Source organism: Ovis aries, chromosome 3 (genome assembly GCF_016772045.2).
Source record: "Ovis aries strain OAR_USU_Benz2616 breed Rambouillet chromosome 3, ARS-UI_Ramb_v3.0, whole genome shotgun sequence".
Lineage (NCBI taxonomy): Eukaryota > Metazoa > Chordata > Mammalia > Artiodactyla > Bovidae > Ovis > Ovis aries.
Genome location: NC_056056.1, coordinates 30,770,317 through 30,784,705, shown reverse-complemented (window position 1 = coordinate 30,784,705; position 14,389 = coordinate 30,770,317). Strand labels below are relative to the sequence as shown.

General features: G+C 45.6%; 1 long non-coding RNA gene across 3 annotated transcripts in view; it reads left to right on the top strand.

Moving 5' to 3' along the window:
• Positions 1-14,389, top strand: part of LOC106991039 (uncharacterized) — a 481,826-nt gene that overhangs the window by 380,463 nt on the left and 86,974 nt on the right. For all 3 annotated transcript variants that reach the window (XR_009599770.1, XR_009599769.1, XR_009599771.1), the window contains exons 5-7: positions 7,649-7,692; positions 9,954-10,146; positions 14,083-14,198. This is a non-coding gene — a long non-coding RNA (uncharacterized LOC106991039). The remainder of the gene's footprint in view (positions 1-7,648; positions 7,693-9,953; positions 10,147-14,082; positions 14,199-14,389) is intronic.

Here is a 14,389-nt window from a genome sequence, read left to right as displayed (position 1 = left end):
CATTCTGTTCACTCAATCGCTCCTTTTCTCTCCAATGAATTCAATGCAGAAAATCCATGAGCAGGATTTCTCTCTTCAAAGGATCAAATAACCTTTCTTTTTTTTCCTCCCTTTTAATTTTTTTTCCCCCCAAACTGCAAAAGGAAAACATGCAAACAGACTTAGAGTTAAAGGTGAGAGAAAGGAAGAAAAGTTGCTGCAAAGTAATTTCAACTTGAGAAGTAGAGCGGCTGAAACCCAGAAAAAATGTGCATTCAGCAATATGGTCTGCTCCTACAAATTAATTAACCCAGAGCGCTGTGTAATTAGTGTGCGGGGTAGGGAATTGAGCAGCTCACAATATCCCTCACCCAGTGCGGCATTACGTTTGCGAAAGAATTTTCTCTTCCTTTCCCGGGAGACTTGAGAGAGTCACCCCGTTGGTCTGGAACCAGCAGGGGCCTCACGGCTGGAGACACATTTGGGATTGGGGTTTTGCCTGTGAGGAGGGGGTCTTACGGCTGCATCCCCCGATGTCTACCTTTGTACATGGCATAGCTGGGCCGTTACAGAAAGAGGGGGAGGCCAGTCAGTTCTTCTCCGGGAGAAATGGACCCTGAGGAGACCCTTCTGCCCATGCGCTGCATCTAAACTCTGAGTTCTTGCTTTCTTTTCTTTTTTAATGTTTTTTGGGGTTGATTTACAATGTTGTGTTAGTTTCAAGTGTGCAGCAAAGTTAATCACTTATACATATATGTTTGTATGCTGTGCTTAGTCGATCAGTCAGGTCCAAATCTTTGCGATCCCGTGGAGTGCAGGCTCCTCTGTCCATGGGGAGTCTCCAGGCAAGGATACTGGAGTGGGTTGCCATGCCCTCCTCCAGTGGATCTTCCCAACCCAGGGGTCGAACCCAGGTTTCCTGCACTGCAGGAGGATTACCAGCTGAGCTACCAGGGAAGCCCATAGATATATGTATATCCACTCTTTTTAAGATTCTCATCCTGAGTAAAGTTGATGCTGGTAAAGACTGAAGGCAGGAGGAGAGGGGAATAACAGAGTATGAGATGGCATCACTGACTCAATGGACTTGAGTTTGAGCAAACTCTGGGAGATAGTGAAGGACAGGGAAGCCTGGCATGCTGTAGTCCATGGGGTCACAAAGAGTCAGACATAATTTAGCAACTAAACAAGTTGAAGTAAGTCAGACAGAGAAAGACAAATAATCATACAATATCATTTACATATTGAATCTGAAAAAGAGGGGGAATGGAGAGTTAGTGTCTAATGGGGACAGAGTTGCAGCTCAGGAAGGGGAAAAATTCAGGTGATGGATGACGGTGAGAGATACAGAATAATTGAGTGTACTTAGTTCCACTGCACTGTGCAAATATGGTTAAAATAGTCTGTTTTGTATTATGTGACTTCCACCACAATTAAAAAAAATTAAACATTTTTAAAAGGCTACTTATGAACTTATCTACAAAACAGAAATAGAGTTAAAATGTAGAAAACAAACTTACGGTTACCAGGGTATAAGGAGTGAAGGAGGGATAAATTGGGAGATTGGGATTGATGTATCCATATTATTGTATATAATTAGATAACTAATTAGGACTTACTGTATAGCACAGGGGACTCTACTCAATACCCTGTAGTGGCCTATATGGGAATAGAATTCAAAAAACCAATTTCCCAGTTTTGACATGAATGTGGATATTTATCACCTCTTGAGGAACTATGTAAAGGGGTTGCAGGGCTGTATTTGAAGACTCTGTGGCTGATATTGTCACAGGAACCTTTATGGTGGGGGCATGCTTCATGGGGGTCATTGCAGAGGTTGGCTAACCACCTTTTCCCTTTTTTCCATACACTCTTTCAGCATCTAGTAAGGCCAGTGGACTTGCTATAGACTGAATGTTTTTGTCTCCCAAATTCGTTAACCCTAATTCTCAGTGTAATGGCATTTGCAGACAGGCCTTTGAGAGGTAATTAGGTCACAAGGGTGGAGCCCTCACAAGTGGAATTAGTGCCTTAAAAAGAAGAGATATGAGCCAGATGATCTCTCTCTGCCACCTGAGTGTAAAACAGGAAGTTAGCTATCTGCAAGCATTTCCTTACTAGACACTGACCTTGATCTTGAGCTTCCAGGCTGCAGAACTGTGAGAAACCTGTGTCTGTTGTTTAAGCCATTCAGTCTGTGGTATTTTGTCATAACAACCCAGACTAAGACAGGACTCATCCTCAGAGTGTTTTTAAATGCATAAAATGAAATATATAGGATTACAAAAGCAATGAATAATAATGACATACAGTTATCAAAATGCAAATAAAACAGATATGTTGTATAGTCATATATGTGCTTCTTTGTTATTAACTCATTGAAAAGCAAGATCTATTGATGGGTTGAATAACTGACATGTCAGAAATAAATAATATTTTGAGAAATCTGCAACACTCATACTAAAATAACTGATTTCTTCTGTTGACAAATTGTGTGCATGTGTTTGTGTCCTCAGTCGTGTCTGACTCTTTGTGACCCCATGGATTACAGTCTGCCAGGCTCCTCTGTCCATGGGATTTCCCAGGCAAGAAGACTGGAGTGGGTTGCCATTTCCTTCCCCAGGGCATCTTCCTGACCCAGGGATCAAACCTGAGTCTCTTGCATCCCCTGCATTGGCAGGTGGATTCTTTACCGCTAGCACCACCTGGGAAACCTGTTCACAAATCATAGCGTTGCTAAAATAACTGTGGTTTATTGCCCACTTTTGTCATTGAAGGAAATGCTGTAGTTCAACTAGAGGCTAGTGAAAAAGAAGACAGACATTTTCGCCATCTGAGTTCATTGACCTTCTGACTTCTGTCCATGGGCCTTTGGATGAGTTTCTGCTGATGAAAAAATGGGTTTCTTAGGAAAATGATGGAAACATTGGTGACATCTATTGAGTCCTCCTGTAAATTCCTCTGCTTGTGGGGGTCCTTTGTCCCTCTCTGAAGGGGAAATGAAGGATTGACTTCTTGGAGTCAGGTGTCACTGAGGGTTGTTGCTAAGGACTTGGAGAAGCAAAAAGACAGAGATGATAAGGGAAACATCACTATGACTTGTGCGTGTTAAGAACTGCTGGGTTGGTGGCCTGTGCTGTGAGCAGAGGGGTGAGGGTGGACGTGCGCACGGCCGAGGGAGGGTGCGGGAGCACATGCTTCCCAGAGGGGAAGCCTGGATGCTTAAGGGGTGAATTGGCAAAAGGGAGGTAGCGTGAGGCTAGACAGGGTGCAGGGAGTGGGTCTTGGCTCTTCAAGGTAGGCTACCTCTTTGGGCTGTGGGAAACTGGGGGCTCTCTTAAGCTCATCAGGATAACGGACGTAGACTCGTGTTGCAGGCAGATGGACTCTCAGATGCACCTAATCACATGGTTTGAAGTCCTGCTCTTCCATAAGGTCTCCATGAGCCAGGTTTCAGCATTATCACGTGTACATAAATCATTTTCACCTACAGGTCATTGACTTCCTCCGCAGCTTTTTCCAGATTCAGGCTTCATGAACAAACATTTGTAAGCTGGTTGCTCATTTGCCATCTATTCAGTGCTATGATAACTGAAATCATCTCTGAACAGGAAAATATTTTTATCTGTCTTAGTTGCTATTCAGAGGGGTAGGCCATTGAACTTCTGGACTTGAGAAAGATAAGTTGCTCCAGGTAATGTTTAATTTTACTAAAGAAAAAATCCCAAAATGACTTTTCCCCTTAAGTTAATAGTTTTTGTCCTTGAAAACAAAGCCGACACAATACAGGTGAATAATACCTTGAAGTCTTTGTTCTCTGGGCTGAGTCTCAGAGCTGAATGCATCAGACAGGGTGCTAAAACTTGTAGGCAGAGGTATAGAATCCCAATCTCTACCTTTTAACATGAATCCAGGCTCTTCTAGATACCAGGCCAATCAAGCGCCCCTCTGGAGACCTCATGGTGAGAGATGAGAATAGATGAGAATCCCTGTTGCATATTAAAAACTATTGTGACTTCCCTGGTAGTCAATGGTTAAGAATCGACTGCCAATGCAGGGGACAGGGGTTTGATCCTTGACCCGGGAAGATACACGCCGCAGAGAAACTAAAATCAGTGTGCTGCACCTACTTGGCCTGTGCTCCACAAGAGAGATCACTGCAATGAGAAGCCTGTGCACTGCAACTAGAGGGTGGCACCTGCTTGCTGTAACTAGAAAAGCCCGCTTGCAGCAATGAAGACCCCCGCGCAGCCAGAAAAAAATGAATGTTAGTTATATTGTATTATTTTTGTACAAAGTCTTCAAAATTTGGTATGCATTTTATACTTACAGCACATCCTAGTTGAGATTTGCCTCATTTCAAGTGTTTTGTGGTCACGTGTAGTTAGTGGCTGCCACACTGGATACTGCTTCTCTCTCTCTCTCTTTCTCTCTCTGTAATAAAATTATTATAACAATATTATGTTAGTTTCAGGTATACCGCATAATGATTTGACGTCTGTATACACTACATAATGACCATTACAATAAGTCTAGTAATCCGACTGTCCCTGTACAAAGTTATTACAATTTTATTGACCATATAGTGAAAAGTGAAAATGTTAGTTGCTCAGTCATGTCCGACTCTTTGTGACCCTATGGACTGTAGCCTGCCAGGCTCCTCTGTCCATGGATTTCTCCAGGCAAGAATATTGGAGTGGGTAGCCATTCCCTTCTTCAGGGGATGTTCCTGACCTAGGGATTGAACCCAGGTCTCCTGCGTTGCAGGCAGATTCTTTACCACCTCAGCCACCAGGGAAGCCCATTGGCCACATTCCTTATGTATATTACATCCCTGTGACTTACGGGATTCCCAGGGGGCTCAGTGGTAAAGAATCCACCTGCCAATGCAGGAGATGTGGGTTTGATCCCTGGGTCAGGAAGATCCCCTGAAGGAGGAAAATGGCAACCCACTCCAGAGTTCTTGCTGGGGAAATCCCATGGACAGAGGAGCCTAGCAGGCCACAGTCTGTGGGGTTGCAAAGAGCCGGACATCACCGAGCAATTGAGCATGACTTACTTTTTATATAACTGGAGGTTTGTGCCTCTAAATCCCCTTTGCCTATTTGCTCCCATCACCCACCTCCATTCTGGCATCCACCAGCGTGTCCTCTGTAGCTAGGAATCTGTTTGTCTGTTCTGTGGGGAGCTCTTCGCTGGGACTTGCTTTTCACCATGAGCTGTGTGTGCCGCTCCCTGGCTAATCTGTCTGTGGGTCTCAGAGGTTGATCTGTTAGAGCAATGTTGTTGTTGTAGTTTGGTCGCTAAGTGGTGTCCAACTCTTTGCAACCCCATGGAGTACAGCATGCCAGGCCTCCCTGTCTCTCACTATCTCCTGGAGTTTGCCCAAGTTCGAGTCCATTGAATCGGTGGTGTTATCCGTCCTGTTAGAACAGTGGCTCCAGACAAAGGTGCAGTGAGATGCAAGGACCCGGGAAGAAGCTCAGTGGAAGGCAGAAGCATCCATGGCATGAATCCTTTTTCACAAAAGAGAGTGACTTGAGATTACCATCCCCTTGAGGAATTGGAAGATGCTTCTCCCGGAGATGCTCCTCCTAGAGATGCTCAGATGCTCTGAGACCTGGAAAGGTGTCTTCCTGAAGGCTGACACATACAGGGCTGCCCGGAGCACAGGCAAGAGATCTGCTCGTTCGTAGACACTGTGGGTGAAGCAGCCATACCTATGATGCCAAGACCTTGGCAGGGAAGGGAAAAGCCAGTGTCTCCAACTTTCTCTAATAGTTTCTGGGTCATTGCTCCTCATGTATTGGGTTGATAATCCTGTTGTTTACCTATTTGCTTGTATTCCACTGTGTTCCTCAAGTAGACTAGACGCAGTTCACAAAGATAGTTGGATTATGGCATGTTGACATAAAAATGACAAAAAACGAAGCATAATAGATGGAAGATAGGAAAGATGAATGGAACTAGGTGTGAGGTTGGTTCAAAATATACATCCCTGAATGGCTCACCTATTTGCTAGAGATGGGCTATATTGATCTGAGCCTCAGCTTTTCAACAGTCAAGGCAAAGGAAGGCACAGTAAGTGACATGAATCACAGCACAGGAAATGAAAACAAACAGGGCCTGAGTTGGCACAAAGTCACACTGTCGGGCAAGAATGCGAGGACATAGGACAGAGCACAGTGGAAACCATACCGGTGACACCAAAATCCTGTCACATCCTCAGAGCCATGTTTCTCCTGAATTCCTGAAACAAAGCTTCTTCAGGCCCGAGCTTCCAACCTCAGCAGGAGCATCTCATACTCATGGGGGTAAATCCAAGTGTTGCTCTTCTGTCTCTGTTAGACTAAGGGCGCACCTCCTTGCTTTTCCAGAGAAGCCATTCTGCAGAGCCCGCCTTATGCTCTCCTGACACTGGGCTCTCAGATGGACTGCTTAATTTGGGTCTGTTTAAGAGATCAGAGAGAGCCACACATTCCACAGCAGGGAAGGTTCATCAGTGGCTGTTTCCTTCCCTCCTGGGTGCATGGGTACTTTTCCCAGACTTCTCTGTAGCCAGGCATGGTCTTGACCCTGAGCTTGAGCAAAAGTGATATTCGTCACTTCTGAGCTGAAATGGTTGGGAAGTAAATGCATTCTTTCCATAATCCTCATCTGCTGGCTGAAAAATGAAGGCTACAAGGGCCCAGAGGAAGATGGAGCCACAGGGAGGAAGAAGCCCAGGCTACTGAGGGTCTGGTGGAAGACACCCAACCGGAACACCTTCCCTGGACTGTGATCTGCACAAGGAACCAACTTCTCTTGTGTCAAGGCGCTAAAATGTCTGGATTTGTCTGTTAGAGTCGCTAGCATTATTTGAACTAATACAGTTCTCCTTGGGAAATGCTCTCTAAACACAATTCCACTGCACCAAGAGGAGTTGAAATGTTTGAGTGACACCAAGTTCAAGGTTGCATTCCCTGACAACTACTAAGAGTGCAAATATTCTCTGTTGCAGGGAAGTGGGTAGGTGTAAAACCTTATGTTTTAATAGTCACCCAAGGTGGGAGTAAGATGAACACACTCTTGTCAAAATTGTGTCACCTTACAAGAACTCCTGCCTGAATAGAAAGCTCTTGTATCTCTTTTTGGAGATAAGCCAGGATGTACCTGTGTGTAAGACCAAGATTCTCCTCAGAAAGTCACTTTGGATCTGCCTTAGCACACAGTGAAAATGGTAACCAAGGCCGCACGATTTCATACAGTGTAATCTGTTGTAATTTTAACCTGAAAAAAGATTTAAACAGCTATATAACCCTTTGACTGCTGCAGCCCTTGTAAACAAAACAGAACTTGGGCAGTCACCTTGGCCAAGTCTCCTTCTCACTCTGGGCTCTAGTTTGCAGGCATGACCAATGACAACTGTATGTGGTGGGCCAGAACTGCAATTTATAATCTATGTGTACAACGCCAAACAAAAACTCTCTGATGCACACATCTGTAACATGTCGACAGGAACTATAATTCTGTCCCCATTGTTCTTACATGGTGTAAGCACTAAGCACCAGATATAGTGGCAGAACAAACCCAGCTCTTTTGTCCATGGGATTTTTCAGGTAAGAATTCTGGAGTAGGTTGCCATTTCCTTCTCTACAGGATCTTCTCAACCATGATTCTTGCATTGCAGGTAGATTCTTTACCACAAGCCGCCTGGGAAGTCCATCGTATAAGGTAAGACACTTGTAATATTTATGGACCAAGTCCTGGGGGACAAAGCCAGGAGGAAAGGGTAGTCCCTGATTCTCCTGGAGAAGAACTACAGGTCTGCAGTTGCACTCAGAGATCATGGGGGCTGGGTGGTTATGTCACCATCACAATAGATGTTGCGGGAGGATCCAGGTTTGTGAGCCTGGATGGTGTGCATGGCAACTTTCTTCCTGATGGGTCTTTAGTGATTAGTCATCTGCACAGCTTGGTGATTTGCCCAGGAATGAGCTCATAATGGCTCTAGATTAGTGACCAGACCAACAGCATTGAGAGAACCAAGTGCTGAGACAGGTCTGGGCTCCTCACTTGGGCCAGTGCTCCCGCAGTGTAGCCTGTGTAGCCACCACCCAAGGGACACAGATACCCTGAATTTCCAACTTCACCCAGGCTGCATGGGACCTGGCTCCTTTGTGCCTATAGCAGGTAAAGCCAAACCCTGGCTAAAGGGTGAAAAATTCACAATGAAGAAACCAGATCTGATTTATTTATTTACTCTCAATTGATGTCTTGGGCTTCCTTGGTGATTCATGGTAAAGAATCTGCCTGCAATGCAGGAGACTAGTGTTCAATTCCTACGTTGGGAAGACCCCCTGAAGAAGGGAAGTGCTACCCACTCCAGTATTCTGGCCTGGAGAATTCCTTGGACAGAGGAGGCTGACCTGTCTACAATCTGTGGGGTTGCAAAGAGTCAGATATGACTGACTGACCTTTACTTCACTTCAGTGTCTTAAATCATCCTGGAATCGAGCTCTACAATTTTGCTCTTCCAAAAAAGGTGAAGTGAGAATATGAGAAGATGCTCTCTCACTGTAGAGGTTGGGTGGCTGCAAAACTTGAGTCCTGGGGGCTGTGGGATCTGTAGTCCAAGTGTCTTTTACCCAAACCCAGGCTGTGACTGGGGGCTACTATGAGACAGAGGGCCTTTGTCACTTCGTAATTCACTGTCCATCTATCCTTCTCTGCTGGCAGGACCATGAAGACACACGTGTCCAATTATGAGGATGCTCCAGGAAGTTGTCAGGCAGTGCCTGTAAAACTTTCCATGTACCTATGAAACACCTGGGTATCAAGATTCTGCCTTTCTTTCTTTTTATATTAAAAAAATCTATTTATTTACTTATTGGCTATGCTGGATCTTCCCTGTTGGTGGGCTTTTCTCTAGTTGTGGTGAGCAAGGGCTCTTGCAGTGCGTGGACATCTCATTGCAGTGGCTTCTCTTGTTGCAGAGCAGGGGCTCTAGGTACTTGGGCTTCAGTAGCTGCAGCACATAGCTCAGTAGCTGTGGCTCCCAGGCTCTGGAGCTCAGGCTCAGTAGTTGTGGTTCCCAGGTTTAGTTGTTCCATGGTGTATGGGATCTTCTTAGATCAAGGATTGAACCCATGTCTCCTGCACTGACAGGCAGATTCTTTGCCACTGGCCACCAGGGAAGCCCAAAGATCCTGCATTTCTAACTAACCTTCTGGTGAGGTTGATGCTGCCCGGAGGACCCCACCTGAGTAGGAGGGTCCAATGGGTCATGCTACCAGTGGAGTGATATTTGGACAAACAGTGCTTCTGTGCAGCTCCCTAGAGCCTGCCATGGAGGCTGGAAGAATCTGTGATGAGAAGGGTCTGAGTGTCGTCTCAGGAAGAAGAAAATGTCCGGGAGGATGGTTGCCCGGGGCCTGCGAAGAACACCCTTCTTGGGCCTCCATCTATTTACCTTGACTTTGTGCTTTCCATCTTTGCTTTTACAAATTAGGAAAAAGTACAAGTGTTAGTAGCTCAGTCAGCTCTTTGTGATACCCTGGACTGTGATCCACCAGGCTCCTCTGTCCATGTAATTCTCCCCGCAAGAATACTGGAGTGGGTTGCCATTCCCTTCTTGAGGGGATATTCCCCACCCAGGAATCAAACTGGGTCTGTATTGCAGGCGGATTGTTTACCTTCTGAGCCACCAGGGAAGCCCTGGAGGGGCCTCATTATACCTCACATCTGAGCTAGGCATTTAGACCAATCTGAGAGTATAAGCAAACTGGCAGAAGGCATCTGATAGAAAGCCCAGCTGCGGGGTAGGGGGCTGGAGTACATCCTCAGCCGTTTGCTCCCTACCAGGCATCTCAGGTCAAAGCCTAGCTCAGCCTGGTCCTCCTCATCCTCTTGGGATACAGAGGAGGAGGAGGCCTCCACCCTTGAAGAGGCTTGGCTTCTTGTATCCTGACACGTGCATGTTTTCTGTTTTATAGGAAGAAATGTGTCTTGGCTGGAGGCCCACGTTTCGTTCCAGCACATCCTTTTTACCAAAAGAGCCGTCCCTGGAGCTGCCAACAGTGTTTACGAGAAAGCTATCCAACAATACTTTGGATCTGGGAGCGTGGCCTGACCACAGACGTGGCCTTCCCCACCCTGAGAACCATCCATCAGGAAGCCTGGCGCATGGTATAGTGTCTTTATTTCTACTCCAAAATGTAAAAAATGTAAAGCTGGTTTCTTTCTTTCTTTTTTTCTTTCCAGCTGGGAAAACTCCTGTCAGTGGATGCAGTGTCCTTTCCAGATTCAATATTATGCAAACTGCATATCGGCAAATGGAGTAAACAAATATGTCCATGGAGCCTCCCGATGCGTGGAGAGACGGGGCTGGGAGAGATGGGCCTGTCCCAGAACAGAGGTGCAGACCCCCCGGTCTGCGTGGGAGCTGCTCAAACTGCCGCTCAGCCGGCTCTGTCACCGTCTCTCTCCTTCAGAACAGAGTCTGAGAGACTGGGATGATGGGCCAATCGCACGATGGATGCCCAGCAGCAGGGGCATCGCTGAAGTCACAAACAGACCTAGGGTAGCTGCAGGCCAGATTGGAGCTCTCATCGACTGGGGCGGGGGATTCACCACCCAGCTAGTCGTGTGCTGGCTCTAAGCCCCACCCTCTTCAGGCCCACCCAGGGGAAGGCAGAGAAGTTGAGTTTTCATCTCCATCTCCCTTGTCTGGCTGGCTGGGCAGGAGGCAGTACCCCACATGGCGTGTTTCTGGCAGAGAGACCTTGGTCAAGTCCCTATCGAACCATGGGCTTTAGTTTCCAGGTGTGCAGAGTTTTAATATGGGTGTGATGGGTCTGGGCTGGCTTCAGTTCTGCACTTCTAGAGTGCAGGATGCTTCTGTGTGATGCCAGGTCCCAACATGCTCCCGTGGCAATAACTCAGGGAGATTAAGTGCCTTTTAAATGTTCCCTTCTAAGAAGATGAGGAAACAGATTTAAGGGGATTAGACTGTTCTATTGAAAGGTGGGCAGAGAGTAAGTGGAAAAGCTAGCATTTAGACCTAGGCCGTCTTTTCAGAAATCCCATACTGTCTTTTTTTGCAAAAATGGCATCATGCTTCCACAAACACCTGTGCGTTCAGAAACCAACCCCACAAACAAACAAAACCAAGGGACAAGGAGCACCCAAAGGGTCCATCGTCAAAGTCAGAAATGAAATTTTTATCCAACTCTCCTCCATGTATCACCTCCCCTGCCCTGGCTGGTTGAATGTTTTCTCCTGTGGCTCTGTCCTCTTTGTCTGTGATGGGGTAACGGTGGGGACAGGAGAGGTGAGAAGCTGCCTGTATGCCCTTTTGGGTGAGCTGTATTTCCCACATTGTTTGGGTTTTTTTGTAGGGGAAGCAGAAATTGACATGTCCTATGCTGGTTTACAATGAAGCAAGGGTCCCTTCTCGCCATTAACTACCCCATGGAGTTCAGTGTCACAGAAACAGTTGCTCAGGCAGACTAGGTTCAGTTGCTACCAAATACACTTGAAGTCTCAGAATTACTGAGAACAAAGATTTGCAGCCATGCTCTCTGGATCCCTGATAAATCAGGCATGTCTGTCCATATTGTTTCAGAAGGGAGGGGAGTTCTCAGGTATTCAGAGGAAATGGCCCTGTACCCAGTTTCATGTCCCGAACCAGGGTCCCTGGTGCCTGGGATGCCGTATTGCTGAGCAGATGGCAGTGTCACAGGCATGCTTCTGGTGGAGAAAAGATGGAGATAAAACCGCATACCCCCTCATTTTGACAGCTTTGGAAAGTCTCTGCCAGCTCTTCCAGAGAAGGTGCTGGGGTGGGAGGTCACTTAGGGCACAGGAAGAACAACCCAGGCCAGAGCTTCATGTGTTCAGCAGGTTGTGGATAAATTGGTTATCTGTGATCCGATTTCTGGCACCTAGCATATATCTGATATTTCATGTGGGTTTTGGTCATTTTTTTAATTTTTAAAAATTAGAGTATAATTGCTTTACAGTATTGCGTTAGTTTCTGCTGTACAGCAGTGTGAATCAGTGATAAGTATATATGTATCCCCTCCCTCTTAAGGGTTTTTATTACTGACTTGAGAAGTTTTCAAATATTTCCTCTTTGTAGAGTCTTATTAACTTCATTCTTCCTGGTGGGAAAGTGGAGAAATAAATTAACCAAAATATTCTTTGACCAATCACTGTGGCCCATTCGGTGACTAGATGTCCCAAGAATATCCCAGGTAATGCATTTGGAGGGTTACTGTCAGCCTCACTGTTTTCCTTCTCCGTCTCTCACTCTCAACCCTTCTGAAATACAGGAGAGGGACCCTCCTAACAGGATTATGCCAATGAATGTATTTTATAAGTGGTTACTATGCACAGCTGGTACACTTACTTGCCTCACTGTACTGCCAAAGTCTGTGGTCTTTTGCACCTTTTTTGTGGCTTGCCATGGCAGAATATGTGGTGAGTGTGCCCTACTCTGCTGTATGTTAGCTGCTTGGAGATAGATGGCTTTTCAACTCTGTGTCCATGCCTCTCCCATGCACACAGCATGTGGCAGACATATTCTGAGGTAAATGACCCTCCATGGTCCCTGTCTCCTATTCATGTCCTGTATTGTACCTTCCCTTTGAGTGTGGGGGGACCAGAGTAGCTTCTAACCAATTGAATATGGCAAAATAAGGAATGTAATTCCTATGATGACATCGCATTATACCAGACTTTGTCTTACTAGTGAATTCATTCACTGTTTTGATCAAGGAAGTGGTCATGTTGGGAAAGTCCTCATGGGCTTCTCTGTATGGTGGGCGACCTTTAAGAGCTCAGGGCAGCCTCCAACCATTAGCCATCAAAAATTGGGGCTCTCAGTCCTACAGCCACAGGAAATAAATTCTCCTAGTAATCTGAGTGAGCGTGGAGTCAGGTTCTTCCCCATTCAAACTTTTGGATGAGAACACTGCCTGGTTAAAACCTCAAATGCAGCCTTATGAGATCCTGAGCAGATGACTCAGCTAAGCCACACCCAGACTCTTGACCTGCAGCAATAGTCAGATAATAAATGTATACTGTTTAAAGTTGCCAAGTTTGTGATAATGTTATGCAGTTGTTAAAAATGGATATCTCACACTCAGAATTTCCTGGCCACATGCATTGTGAGAGCAATTCAGTGCTGTTCCTCTGAAACCTCCTGTCTGTCATCTGAGACATGACCTCTGTGCACTCTTGAAAATGAGAACTAGGTGATTTCCCGGAGAGTAACAACAAATACCCCTGGACTTAGGTTGATAGTTGTTAACATCTGTGTCTATAGCTGATGTCTTTCTGGAATTCCAGACCCTAATGCCTGCTCATATATCTTTACTTGGTAGTTACCCTTCAAAATAAAAATGTCCCAAACTCAACTCTTCATCTTCCAAATAATTTTCTACTTCTCCACTGCTTCTTTTTTGCCTTAAGAAAAGGCACACCACCCTCATCACCGTAGATCCTCACATCTTCCCAAAAGTTCCCTTGGCATGGCCCTCAGATCAGAGTCCCAACTTTATGTTTGGGGCAGAGAGACAATGCAAGGATCTGTAATCTCTGGGCCTTTGTAAATTGTCCCTTGGGCTTCCAGGGGTGTGGGTGGGTGGTGGAGGCATTGTCCTCATCTCCAGGGCCAAAATGCTTCTTTCATCTGGAAGGCAAAAAGTCCGAAGCTCCAGGCCAGGATAATAAACCAGACAAATTGAAAAGGCATTGAGTCCTGGAGGCTCTCAGGGTTTTTCTCAGGTTTGTTCCAAGCAGTCCTATATTCTCTGCCAGGTATATGTGACTCCCTTCCTTGCCTTTCCAGTCTATTAAATCTATAAGCTATTAAGAATTCAGAGAAACTATATACAAATTTCATCCTATATTAAATGACACTAAAGTTAACATCCAAAGTTACCAAAAGATTTATTTGATAGGGAACATTCTCACATCCTTAAAGTCTCAGTGTAGGTGCAACCATCCTTGACAGGTATAGGTTAACATGCCCCTCTGTCTCAGCAATATTTGTCAAGATGAAGAGTCCTACCAGTTGCATTGTCAAATGCTTCTAATGAAAAGGGTATATCTTTTCAGATATGAAAAGGCAGAGGTGCAGAAACAGACGCCGTGCATTTCCCTGCAAGAGTGATACAAGATGACTGAGAAATGTCATCTGAGAGAAGGGGAAGGACCAGCTCTACATTAAAAAGGTAAAGAAATGGAAGAAAAACAAATCATGAAGTCAGTGTGTAATTATAGTGGATGTATGCATTGTGTTTTATAATGCCACCTGACCTGCCTCTTGAGAAATCTGTATGCAGGTCAGGAAGCAAGAGTAACTGGACATGGAACAACAGACTGGTTCCAAATAGGAAAAGGAGTACGTCAAGGCTGTATATTG